Source organism: Neofelis nebulosa, chromosome 4, assembly GCF_028018385.1.
Source record: "Neofelis nebulosa isolate mNeoNeb1 chromosome 4, mNeoNeb1.pri, whole genome shotgun sequence".
In the NCBI taxonomy this organism is placed as follows: domain Eukaryota; kingdom Metazoa; phylum Chordata; class Mammalia; order Carnivora; family Felidae; genus Neofelis; species Neofelis nebulosa.
This window is the reverse complement of record NC_080785.1, coordinates 133,153,489-133,167,680: the sequence shown is the minus strand read 5'-3', so window position 1 is coordinate 133,167,680 and position 14,192 is coordinate 133,153,489. Positions and strand designations below refer to the sequence as shown.

Sequence of the window (14,192 nt, the reverse complement as noted above, 5' to 3'; positions counted from 1 at the left end):
TGGAGTATTGGGTTCAATCAGGATGACTTTGCCGCACCCCCCCCCCCCCCCCGCCAACCCTGACCCCCAGGGACATCTGGCAATTTCTGGAGACATTTTTAGTTGTCATAATTGGGGAGTGGGTGTGTAACTGGCATCTAGTGGATAGAGGTTAAGGATGTTGCTAAACCCTGTACAATGTACAGGGCAGCTCCCACAACAAAGAATTATCTGGCTTAAGATGTCCAAAGGGTCAGGACCCCTGGGTGGCTCAGTCAGTTGAGCATCTGACTTCGCCTCAGGTCATGATCTGATGCTTCCTGAGTCCAGCCCTGCATCAGGCTCTAAGCTGACAGCTTAGAGACTGCTTTGGATCCTCTGTCTCCTCTCTCTCTCTCTCTCTTTTTCTCTCTCTCTCTCTCTGCCCCTCCCTGCCCCCTCTGACTCTCAAAAATAAATAAACATTAAAAAAAAAAAGATGTCAAGGCTGAGAGACCCTGTAAGAGAGGAAGAAGAGAGAATGGCAAAAACCAAACCGAGAATTTTGAGATGTGAAACCTGGGCTGGTGTCTTCCTTGTCCGCTTTGGTTCTCAATCTGGGAAATGGTATTTGCTTTATCATGAGTCCCTCGTCAACATCCACAAATGGAGGTGGGGTCATTGTTTAAACAAGCACACCCATCACGGAATGGAATTCTGAAGGAGGTCCGAGATAAGCTTTCCACTGGCAGCACATTCCACAGCTCAGTTTGGTACTAGGTTGGCCGATGACGGCTCTCTCTGCCAACCCCACCCTCCTTTTTTAAGGAGAGATGCGCTGATGTGTCTTTTCAGTCATGTTACACATCTTATCATTTACTTATTCCACCGCATTTCACGAAGGGTTTGAGGCAGCCAAGTAGATATAAACAATCATAAACTCAAACCAGGAACAATACAGATTAGAATAAGGGGCGTGGAGGCTTTTTCATTATGGTTGTTGTCTGTTTACAAACTCATCTTTTGATCTTCAAAAGATGTACACAAACACACACCTGCTGGAAGGGGGTCCTGTACTGTCTGTGAGATTTGGATGTACTTGACTCTTCCCACGGCCAGCAGTGAATATGTGATCCCAGAGTGATCTGTCAGAGCACCACTCCGCCTGGCCAACATGATTGGTGCAGGGACCAGCATGCTATCGGAGACCAATCACAGACCTCTGTAAGGTTTCTTCCAACCTTGTGGAGAACTACAGCTGTCCCATTCTCTGGGGTCTGCAAGTTAAGGACATGCTGCATTAGGGCTGCCAGCCCAGGCAAAAAGCCTATCTTAAAATTAGGATGAGAGGGCTCCTGCATGGCTCTGTGGGTTAAGCATTCGACTCGGACTCAGGTCATGATCTTGCAGTTCTCAGGTTTAAGGCCTGTATCCGGCTCTGGGCTGGCAGTTGGGAGCCTGGAGCCTGCTTTGGATTCTGTATCTCTCTCTCTCTCTCTCTGCCCCTCCCCTGCTCATCCTCTCCCTCTCTCTCTCTCTCTCTCTCTCTCTCTCTCTGTCACACACACATACACACACACACACACAAATAAATAAATAAACATTAAAAAAAGGTTTTTTTAAATTAAGATGAAGGAAGCACACAAAATCTACAGATGGAGAGATAGGGCTCTGAGAATACCTGTTGAGACCCAGCGATGTCTGAAGGTCAGTGACGTGGTCCACTGAATCTCTCTCTTTGCCCAAAGCTATCTACACATTCAATGCAATCCCAATCGAAATTGCACCAGCATTCTTCTCGAAACTAGAACAAGCAATCCTAAAATTCATATGGAACCACAAAAGACCCCGAATAGCCAAAGTAATTTTGAAGAAGACCGAAGCAGGAGGCATCACAATCCCAGACTTTAGCCTCTACTACAAAGCTGTAATCATCAAGACAGCATGGTATTGGCACAAAAACAGATACATAGACCAATGGAATAGAATAGAAACCCCAGAACTAGACCCACAAACGTATGGCCAACTCATCTTTGACGAAGCAGGAAAGAATATCCAATGGATAAAAGACAGTCTCTTTAACAAATGTTGCTGGGAGAACTGGACAGCAACATGCAGAAGATTGAAACTAGACCACTTTCTCACACCATTCACAAAAATAAACTCAAAATGGATAAAGGACCTGAATGTGAGACAGGAAACCATCCAAACCCTAGAGGAGAAAGCAGGAAAAGACCTCTCTGACCTCAGCCGTAGCAATTTCTTACTTGACACATCCCCAAAGGCAAGGGAATTAAAAGCAAAAATGAACTACTGGGACCTTATGAAGATAAAAAGCTTCTGCACAGCAAAGGAAACAACCAACAAAACTAAAAGGCAACCAACGGAATGGGAAAAGATATTTGCAAATGACATATCGGACAAAGGGCTAGTATCCAAAATCTATAAAGAGCTCACCAAAGTCCACACCCGAAAAACAAATAAACCAGTGAAGAAATGGGCAGGAAACATGAATAGACACTTCTCTAAAGAAGACATCCGGATGGCCAACAGGCACATGAAAAGATGCTCAACGTCGCTCCTCATCAGGGAAATACAAATCAAAACCACACTCAGATATCACCTCATGCCAGTCAGAGTGGCCAAAATGAACAAATCAGGAGACTATAGATGCTGGCAAGGATGTGGAGAAACGGGAACCCTCTTGCACTGTTGGGGGGAATGCAAATTGGTGCAGCCGCTCTGGAAAGCAGTGTGGAGGTTCCTCAAAAAAGTAAAAACAGACCTACCCTATGACCCAGCAATAGCACTGCTAGGAATTTGTCCAAGGGATACAGGAGTACTGATGCATAGGGGCACTTGTACCCCAATGTTTATAGCAGCACTCTCAACAATAGCCAAATTATGGAAAGAGCCTAAATGTCCATCAACTGATGAATGGATAAAGAAATTGTGGTTTATATACACAATGGAGTACTATGTGGCAATGAGAAAGAATGAAATATGGCCCTTTGTAGCAACATGGATGGAACTGGAGAGTGTGATGCTAAGTGAAATAAGCCATACAGAGAAAGACAGATACCATATGGTTTCACTCTTATGTGGATCCTGAGAAACGTAACAGAAACCCATGGGGGAGGGGAAGGAAAAAAAAAAAAGAGGTTAGAGTGGAAGAGAGCCAAAACATAACAGACTCTTAAAAACTGAGAACAAACTGAGGGTTGATGGGGGGTGAGAGGGAGGGGAGGGTGGGTGATGGGTATTGAGGAGGGCAGCTTTTGGGATGAGCACTGGGTGTTGTATGGAAACCAATTTGACAATAAACTTCATATATTGAAAAAAAAAGATTTCTTTCACTGGAATGTAAAAGATCCTGACACAGTCCAGGCATATAGCAAGATGCGGGCAAAATGGAAACCAGAGAGCAGGAGATATGGATCAAAGCAGGTTTGAATTTGGTTGCGTTTGTTGGTCACCAAAGGTTAGGGTGATCAGTTACATCATTCTCTGTAGGTTTGCCATGAGATCATTCAAGCTCCTTAGGAGACGCCAAGCTTTTTCCTAGCACTGGCTTCTCAAAATAGAACGGACTTTGTAGAAGGAAATGCTCAGATACGGAGAGGACGCCCTCTTTGATGGACACCCTTCAGCAAATATAATCACGGGATTTGTAAAGCTGTTACCAAGACTCTTGTGGATGCTAAGGGATTCCCCCTCCTTACAGGGTTGGTCAGCTTGATTTTGTGGGATCAAGAGAAAGGCAATGTGCTCCAACTCTGCACACTTCTGAAGGTTCTCTCCCCTGGTGAACATTCCTAGAGGTGGTTCTAGAACACTGTAGCCACTAACAGTTCTCAGCCTGTTTTGCCCTTTCCTTCTTGGAAATCAGCTTACTTGTACCAGCTCCCCTAAAGAGAAGGGAAGCTCAGAAGAGTTAGAATCTCCTGTCCTTCAGCCCCAAGAAGGATGGCAGCAAGGTGCGTGGAGACGTTAGGGGGGCCACACTCAAGAGCCTCCCTTGTCCTCACCTCCTGTCTCCAGGATTAACACAAGCTGTTAGGATCTCACATTACCAGCAGGCTGTCACTGCAGTGAGAATCTCAAATGGCTTCAACCCAAGTCACAGATTGTCCCAGAGTCTCTGTCCTTACAATGAAAAAGGAGAAAAGCCACCATGCCCCTAAACTTGTCTTGGAGCAGTAACACTTTGATGAAGCCTAGTCTGACCATGTGCCTCACTAGAGTTCCACGGACAAAGGCAGGTTTGTAGCAGAGTATCACAACACGACACTAGGGAAGACAAGGTGTGTGTGTTTTGTTTGTTGTTGCTGCTGCCCTTGGAACTGTGCCAGTGGTTTTACAAGCGGTATTTCATTTACTGTACATGGCAATCCAAGGAATGAGACAGTAATACCACCACTTTCTACGGAAGGAGGGAGAGGATATGTACTTTGCCCAAGGTCACACCATTGGTACGAGGCAGAGCCCATGAGTTTGGACCCAAATCTACGGGACCTCCAAGTCCATGCTCTAGTCTCTGCCTCAGACCCTGACAGGTGGGTGCCATGGAACCACAGTGGGCAGAAGAACCCCCTGCCCCTGGGGTTCATCCAACAAGAAATGCCTTCCTTATCAGAGCCATGTGTGAGCTCACTGGGGTACGTTGCCCATATCACAGCTATGTGCCCCCCTAAAGGAAATATGCAGATACATTATCTAGGGTTAGGGAGGCTAACCATCAATAAGCAGGCACATGGCTTAAACCACCCCTCCCCACCCCATAACAAAACCGCAGGCTGAAGAAAATACTGATAGAGGAAGCACAAGAAAACAATTGCGTCGACTCTCCCCTTCTCTTCAACAGCTAGCTTGTCACAAGGTTAAAAACAATGATGTTCTATTCAGATCAAAGCAAAGTCAGCCAAGAATCATCAAAACTCTCATGAAAAATATTCAAAATATGGACTGTTTATTAATGGTAAGTTTCATCCTCAACATACATCATGCTTTGATGTTAACTAATGATCATATGACATCACCATGCTTACCAACAAATTTTAAAATAATACTTACTGCACCTTCAGCTCAGCTTAAAATTCGTTTTTATGTATGCCTTATAATGTACCTAATAACTGTTCACCGGTACACGCACATACTTATTAGTACAACAAATGTGTATGGATTAGGGTACATACTAAAAAAACATGTTAAAACATGTGTCCAAAAAGCTTCATAAATAAGACAATGGAAATCACCAACTCTGCGCTATAAACCAAATTCCCAAGGATTTGCCATCTGTTTGGGGCACATAGTTTGGGTGCTTCTCAAACAATGTGCATTCATGCTACCTAGGGGCCTTGATAAAATGCAGATTCTATTTCAATAAGTCTGTGGCAGGGCATGAGATTCTTCCGCTCAAGCTCCCAGGTCATGAAAATGAGGCTGCTCCACAGGACACACTCTGAGTAGTAAGTTCCTAAAAGAACTATAATGGTAACTTTTAAGTGTCCACCTGACTGGGCCACAGGGTGCCCAAATATTTGGTCAAAGGTCATTTTGGATGCATCTGAGAATGTGCGTTTGCATGAGATGACCATTGACAGCCAAGAGACTGAGTACATTGTGCTCCATCATTCGGGTGGGCCTCGTCTAATCAGTTGAAGGCATGTACAGACCAAAAGGCCGACCCTCTCTTGAGTAAAAGGGAATTTTCCTGCTTGACAGCCTTCAAACTGGGGTGTCAGTTCTACTGATTTCAGACTTCCTAATTGCAAGTGCACATAATGTATCTCTCTCTCTCTCTATGTATATGTATATATCTAGATATAGATAGATATAGATATAGATATCGATATCTCCTATAGGTCCTGTTTCTCTGGGGAACCCTAATACAGGCACCTCACTAAAGAAACTATACTTTTCCTTGATATCACTTGTCCCAGTTCAGAACAATTAGGTTGAAACATTGCCATTTTTACTGTCAAAGATGATTGAATATTGACAATTTCATAAGGTTCAATTCAGTGTCAATTTCTTTTAAGATTTACTTGTGTGTTACTTGTCTCGAACCATTTGAGTGTTAGTTCTTTGAGTGCAGGGATTGTGTCTGTACTGTCACTATTATAGCTCTCAAAACAGTGCTAGGTATGCCATAGGTGCTCAATAAATACCTATGAAATGAATATGTGAATGGGTGAATGAATGAATGAATGAATGAAGAATGAATAAAAGAGGAGATACTTTCTTTTGTAAACTGGGATGTCAGAAACCAGAATTCCTCTGTGCCAGATACTGTTCTATGCACTGTGGACAGTAATGTAAAGAGACAGATAATCAAGTAGCAAACCAGGAAATTAATAAGTTAATTTTAGACTGTAATGTGAAATGAAGCAAGTAACACCAAGCGATGGGCTGGAGTGGGGCGGGGGGGCGGGGGGGGCTGTGGTAACTGAGCCTGGGTCTTCAGGGATGGCTTCTCAGAGAAGGCGACGCTGGAGCGGAGACCTCAATAGCGAGGAAGCCAGCATGTGAGGTCTGATGGAGGAGAATTCGAGCCAAGCCAACACAACAGCTCCAAGGTAGCAATGAGTTTGTCATATTTGAGGAACAAAAAGAGAATACAGCGTTCCTTCACTTTCCAATTACAGCAAGCAAATAAAAGACCCCAACATTCCCAAACAGAGCTCAGAACCTCCTCATCTTGCTTCAAAGCTTCCAGGAGTCCCGAGGTCTAAACTGTGTTCTGACATTTAAACACTTGGCTAGGATTCCGGAGCATTTCCTCTTGTATCAGAAGCATCTTTTAGTCTTTCAAGAACGCAAGGGTTGTGGGAATGAGGTAACTTTCTGGAGCGGTGGTTACACAGGTACAGGCAAAGCTCCTCAAACCACACTTAAACTTAAAATGTGTGCCTTTTATCGTGTAACGTATACCCCACTGAAGGTGACTGCTAAAATGCAAGGACTCCATTGCCCAAAGAGAAGTAACCTGCCATGAAAAAGGATATAGAGAGACTACTCCATGGGCAACGAGATGTGCCTGCAAGGTTTCTCCAAGCTGGGGAGCTGGTGAAAGCCAGAAGGTAACCACAGACATGCAGGATAAAGGGGAAGCAGGAAGAAGAGAGAAGAGGCAAAAGAAGGGAAGACATTTATCATTTGAGGCCACTTCTTTAAAAGAGACTCCAGAAAAATAAAAATAAAAAAAATAAATAGAAGGGACTCCAGCTCGTCTGAAGCATGTTTGAAAAGCACCCGGGACACTGTGCTGCGTAATGTGCCACTTGGATTTCTGATTCTGTTTGAAGGTGGGCAAAACAATGGCATGTGTTCCCTCCTGGCCTCAAGTTTATGGAGCTTCATACAGGCATTCCTGCCCCCAAGGTCATTTCTCATCAATGCCTCCTCAAAGGGCACTGGCCCTGCCAGGGGCAGATGCAGGAAACACTCCTGGTCTTGATCTTCCAGTGGCTCCTTGAACTGGCCTCCCTGCATGTGTTGCCATTTGCATAACCATAAGCACTTCCTTGTGATCTGAGAGCACGTAAGTCCTGCACATGTCCACTCAAAGGCCGTGCAGCCTAGTGGTCAAGGACCTGTGCTCTGGCCTCAGACTGTCTGGGTTGGAAGCCTGACTCCTCCACTCCCCAGGGCCTTGTTCATCCTCATGGAAAGCAATCTGTGCCTCTTCAAAGGCACACTGTCCTAAGGCCTGCCTCAGTGGGGCAGGACCTGAAATTAAAGGAGAATTTATACCCAAGCTCACGGCAAAATAGCAGGCTGGACAACGGTTCTTTAATATCACCCAGGCCAACACTTTGCAAGGTATTCAATGTGGCCTACCTGGGTCTTCTCTCCTATTCTGAACCTGTCACGCTCCGCTGCTTAACCCTGAAGGACTTAGGAGCCTTGACCAATGTCACACAGCTAAAAACATATAACAGAGCCAGACCTAGGTACCGAGTTTCAGACTACAACATTTACCCCTTTGGCAGGTTAGGGGTAGAAAATTCCAAATAAGGGTGATGGCAAAGGGGTAAAAGTTGCTGAGCAGTGACCATAAAGAGGTCCTGTGCTAAGGGCCTCCCAAGCCCAGTCTCAGTGAAACGCTCGCACAAGCCTATGACATAGGGATCACCATGGTCGCAATTTACAGACAAGAACCTAAAACTCAGAGAGGTGAAGTCACTTTCCCAAGGCCACACAACTCTTAAGTGGCCAGGCTGGATGGAATCTCCGGCCATCGGATGAGGTCGGTCTGACTGCATCTCCAGGCACTGCAGGGACCAGCACTAAGGGAACTGAGTGGCGGTGGAGACGGAGGAGACCTGAGAGCTTCCTAAAGAGGGAAGTCACCCTTGGGAGGCAACCAACAGCTTCCTTGGGAAAATGCACTCTGGTATTGTCGGTTCTACCGATTTCTCAAGAGAAGTCAGAAATTGGGATTTCTATGTGAAATCTCCTTGGTTCTAAGTTGGGCTTCAAACACAATACATAACAGACACTGAAGAAATTTTACAGCCCAGATGCAGTGAGCCTTGACTGGATCCGAGTTTGGAAACCCAAGCTCCAGAGGACATTTCTGGCATGACCAGGAGAATGTTACCGTAATTGGCTTTTTGATGGTATTAGAGTTTCTGTCCTTCTTCTTGAGTGCGATCCTGGGATTGTGTTGTGTGGGAAAATGTCCTTGTTCTTAGGCGATCCACGCTGAAGTATTTAGGAAGAAAGGAAGAGAGCAAATGAAAATACAGAGTGAGTGCTAAAGCAGATATGACAAGATACTCATAATTGCGTGGCCTAGATTAGTAACTCTCAACTGGGGGTGATTCTACCCCCGGATGGCATGTGGCTATGGCTGAGGACATTTTTTTTAACTCACAGCTGGGTTGTAAGGGGGTGCTACTGGCACCTAATGGGGGGAGTCGAAGCAGGCTGCCAGACACCCTACGATGCACAGAACAGCCCCCCACAACCGAGAATGAGCCGGCCCCAATGGCAGTCATACCGGGAGTGAAAAACCCTAAATTTTTATCCTTCTTTCAAGTTTTGTCTTTTGTATCTGTAAAATGTTTCACAGTAAAAAAAAGAGAGAGAGAGAGAGAGAGAAACTTAAAAATAAGAATACATAAATAGTGGTGCCTGGGTGGCTCAGTTGGTTGGGCCTCTGACTTCAGCCTAGGTCATGATCTCTCCGTTCCTGGGTTCGAGCCCTGTGTTGGGCTCTGTGCTGACAGCTCAGAGCCTAGAGCCTGGTTCAGATTCTGTGTCTCCCTCTCTCTCTCTCTCTGCCCCTCCCCTGCTCATGATCTGTCTCTCTCTCACTCTCTAAAATAAACATACATTTAAGAAAAATACATATATAGCAATACCTTGCAGACTAAACCAGTAACCACAGCTGGTTACCCTGGGTAACCACAGCCAGCCACTGTTTGCAGTCACTTGTTCCGATACATGGTGGCAGAATATAAGGCTGCTGTGGCTGATGGATGAGGGTCTCCTCAATATATATTCCTATATCATGGGCAAGACCCCCGCATGCCCATGGATTCCACAGCTCCTGGAATTAGCAACTTCCCCCTGTTTTCGAGTCCCAGTCAGCCCAAAAAGGAGCAGCCGACATGCCCACGATTCTGGGTCTGAAAACTGACATCACAAAGGCCTCTTCTGGGATACCACAATTGCACAGGTCATGAGGAGCAGTTGGTGATGTGGGGCTGCTTTCCGATGAAATGAGAATGAACCCTTCATCTCAGGGACCCGCACAGCCCAAGACAAAATAAATTAAGAGGCTGTGGCCGAGATGGTAATTTCACCCGGAAGCTCTCAGGTAGCTGGGTGTATGCCACCCGGGTACCCGCTGACCTGTGGCTGGGACTTGAAATGGTTAACTGCATACACAGGGCACCATGCATTTCGACGGTCCTGGGGGCAGCCCCCAGCACCACAAATACACAAAGCAGAAATACTTGCAGAAAACACACAAGCAAATGCAAATAAGAGAGTGGCATTGGATTAATGCATCCATCTCCAAGAATGTAAAATAGTCCCAAACTCAAGAACACTCTTCCTTAAACATGTAGGCCACTTTTGAGGAGCCATTCAGGGAGGCTGCTACATGCGGATTTCTGGGGCTCATCCCAGACCTTTACTGACCCGGAATGTTTCCTTTCTGGACAGAACACAAGAATATGCATTCTAGGAAGCTGCCCACCCCCACCCAATGCTCACTCAAACTGAAAACACACTTGAAATCAGGGGGCTGGGGACTGCAGTTTTATAACTAACTGGGTGACCTTGGAGAAGCCACCCAACCTGAGCCATGATTTTGTCATCTATAAGTGGGGACTAATAGCACCTGTCTCCTAAGGTGGTCATGCACACTAAAGGAGTGTTTACACACACATGCACTCAAGTACACACACACACACACACACCCCTCTAGTGCAGTGCCTGGCAAATGTTCTTTTGTTTTCAGTAATAGTAACTGGCCACGCACTGGAAAGCCTAGAGAGCTTTACAGAAGTACACAGACTCAGCAACCCTAGAAATTGTGATCTAAATTGCCTGGGGCAGGCCCCTAGCAAGAGGGTTGTTTTGTTTTGCTTTGTTTTTTAAAGCACTCCAGGTGGTCCTAAACAGCAGCTGGGGTTGTAAACCACACCTGGGAAACTGCCAATAAAAATCAACTATCCTTTCTCTTCAAGAGAATGTACTTCCATGGCATTCTGGAATTCCCAAACTGTGTACCAGGAGAGTCTTGTGTCCAGGCTCTTTCAGAGGTGTGGATGCCCCGATATTCCACACCCAACCAGGGCTTTGGTGGTCCCTGAAGAAGTGGCTGCAACCAACTAAGCTGGGGGGATTCTTTCTCCAGACAGAGCTGCAAGGTGGCAAGACAGGAATAAGATTCCCTCCTGAGCCCTCAGGTCTGCGGTGGAGCTCGGTCTCAACAGGAATACCCAGATCACACAGAGCCTGAAGATCACACATCACCTTCCCCCTCTGCAGGCCAAAGGGAGCCGCCCACCCTTAGCTCAGCTCCCACCTTCCCACCTCCCCTTCTCCTGCCTTTCTTACCCTCCTTCACCTGCCTTTCCTACCCTCCTTCACCCCCCACCCAAACACCCAGGAGGGCTCCTTGGCATCGCTGGTTTGCAAGGGAAAGGCTCAGTGGATACTTCAGCAGAGGAATTAATATGAATCTGCAAGGCAGCCTACTTATCCCTGGGGGACTCTCTCCCTACCAAGGCCACACCCGTCGCCTGCCACAGTCCCGCCGCCCTAGTCTACCTTCACTTTAACACAGACCCTGGGAACCTGCAGGGACTGGCGGGGACTGCGGGGAAGTGAAACTCCTGCCTGTGGAGCTGACCACAGGGCATCTTAGAGGTGCAGGAGGTGGGCGGGGCCAGCGTGTTACTCTCTCAGTTGGTCAGAGTTTCCTGAATCCTCTCCAAGCTAACTTTTGTGCTTCAACACGCCAACATCTACCCACACCTCCCTGCTGACCCAAACTGAGAGGAATTTCCTCACCTCTTGCCCCAAATCCCTCCCCTCTGGGGGGAAAAAAATCATCGGATACTCTGGGTATAAATAGAAAATAATTACTAGTGAGGTGGTAATGTTCCTTCGCCTATTTTGGGTGGGTCTCTTTGTTCAGGTTTTTTAGGCAGGCGCACCGAGTTCCTGCATCCACAGGAGCACACATGGGCCCCCGCCGGAGGTGTGTGGGGGGTGTGTGTGTGTCTGTGTGTAGGGGGTTGGGGGGGGGGACACATGGCGACCCCATTGCCCACACTGGGCAAGATCGAGCTAGCTAGCGCCCAGCCACCCAGCTGTTCCAAGACCACCAGTCGCTCTCCAACCCCGCCCCGCCAAGACCTCCTGCCAACCCTGGCCCGCTTCGCGTCTGGGGGCTGCTTCCCGGTGGCTGTGTACTCTGCCTCCAAAGTTACAGGGTTGTGCGAATCAATTTAGACACTTTTTTAAAAGGCACAAGGAAAATCGCTCCATTAATCCCAAAGTGCCTTCTCCCATCTGCTGCAACTCGCCATCACTAGGACTTGCAAAGTGAAAGTTGAGGGAAAGTTGAGGAATCAGTGGGGCAGGAGGGGGGCTCCCGACATTGGAGTCCTCACAACCCCTGCAAGGGGCACAGCACAGGGCGGAGGCCCTGGCCCCCAGCAGGGAGAAGTGGCGACAGCGGAAAGCGGGCAGGGGTCCGGGTGGCAGGGAGGCAACCAAGGTCCCAATTCCAGGAACTGGAAGCTCAGGGAGAGAGAGAAGAGGCCGCTCCAGGCAAGGCTTTTCTTCTCGCCCTCCCCTCTCTCTCTCCACCTCCCTCGCTTCGTTTTCGCGAGCCTTACGAGTTGCAGGCGGCACACACTGCTTCCCTCCCTCACACATGCCGCCCTTCCTTTTCGGGCCGCCTGCCCTGTTTACCCAGAAGCTGGCATCTGGAATCCCAGGGGTAGATCCCTCGCCAAAACCCAAGACTCCGGGGCCATGACCTCCCGGGCTGTGCGTGTCTCAGATCCGCTTGAATCCTAGGTGGGAAAGGGCAGCGAGACGGTGAGGGGTGGTGCAGAGACCACCCCCTACATACACACACGCGCTCAAGTCCACACCTGTGCGGAGCCCAGCGCCCCTTCTCCGCGCTTGGAGCCGAAATTGGCTGCCCAGGCGACCTCCGCCAGCGGAGATGGGGGGTGGGGGGTGGGGGGAGCGCCATTGCCCAAGGAAAGGTGGAGAGGGAAGAGGAGGGAGAGCGGCGCCTGGAGGGGAGGCGACGGAGTTGGGTGGAGGGGAGGCAGCCTACCTGGACTTGGCTTCCTTTGCCGCCTGTGCGCTTTCTCCAGCCCCAGCTTGGTGAAGATGCCTACAAGCATGACGGCCAGCACCCCGCACATGATGTAAAGGATCGGGTTGGTCTTGTCCTTCGTGGGGTGGCGCTGGGGGCCGTCTTTGCGCGCGGGGGGCTTGCGGGTGTTGAGCCACAGCGGAATGTCAGAGCCGGTGCAGGTGCTCTGGTTCAGGCGCCGCTTCTTAAAATGTGCAGCAGAACCGCAAGTCACAAGTCCCTCAGCAGAAGATGAAGTCGCCCGAGGAACAACTGAACGGCTGGTCCCACTCGTCCCTGATATCGAAGAAGCCCCGGCACAAGTTCGGCGTGGGCGCTCGGGTGGGGGACGCGTCCCAGACCCCCGCGCCCTCGCTGGCCTCTTCCGAGGCGGCCCCCAGAGCGGCTGCACGCCCCCCTCCCCGCGCCAGCACTACCACGCAGCCCAGCTGAGCCAGCTGCCCGTGCCCCGCTCGCTCCTGCGCCCGGCACACGCGGGCGCACAGCTCGGGGAGGAAGCTGCCGAGGAGCAGCCGAAGGACGCTACGGATCATGTCTCCCAGCCTGGGCTCGGCCGGCCGCCTCTCCAGGCGCGGCCGAAGCTGCCGAGGCTGTTGTCGGGGGCTGCGAGCCGCCGCCAGCCGCACAGGCAGGGAGAGGCGCGGGGCGCTCGGTGGTGGGCGGCCCCTGCGCTGGGCTCAGCCCGCGTTCGCCTCCCGGGCGCCGCGCGCAGCGCGCCTAAGGGGAGGGGCCAGGCGGGGAGGAGCGCGCCTGGCGGGCTGGCGGGCGGGCGGGCGGAGGACGAGTGGGGGCAAGCGCCGGGTGCAGGTCCGGCCCCCTACAGGGAGACGCGGAGGCCGGAGAGCAGCGGCGAGTGGGTCGCTCCGTGCCTCGCCTAGGCCGAAGGCTCCCGACTAGCCGCCCTGCGCCCGCTCTCAGGATCCCTCTCAGCTCTCCAGCTTGCTAAGTCCCCTGGAGAGAGCCAAGCAACGCTTTTGGTATGAAGAGAGGGCAGGAGGAAAGGGGGAGGGGGCAGGAGGAACGAGGGGTGGAAAGGTCGCTAGCTCCAGAGAGGCGGGGGCGCGGAAGAGGTGAGTCTGCAGGGCTGGCGGGAGCGAGTTGGGGGGCGGGGCGGGGGTGCAGAGCTGAGCTAGGCTAGCTGGCGGGGAGGAGTGAGCATCGGCAGCCACTGGGGCTGAAGGCACCGCTCGGGTTTCCCAGCAGGTGGAGGATGGCTGCGGGACCTCCCGCGCCCTCTCCGGGAGGGAGGCGCGGCTCAGACCTGTTCCGGGCGAAGAGGCGGCTCAGCCCCTGGCTTTTTCAGGCGTGAGTGCGCAGGAGCTGCGGTTCGAATCTGCCCTCCAGGGAAGGGGGGATTCGCAGGGCTTAGGTA

At 50.0% G+C, this 14,192-nt stretch overlaps 1 pseudogene; it reads right to left on the bottom strand.

The window, feature by feature from the left end:
* Positions 1 to 13,567, bottom strand: part of LOC131511034 (protein shisa-9-like) — a 126,941-nt pseudogene extending 113,374 nt beyond the window's left edge.
* Positions 13,568 to 14,192: the final 625 nt, after the last annotated feature.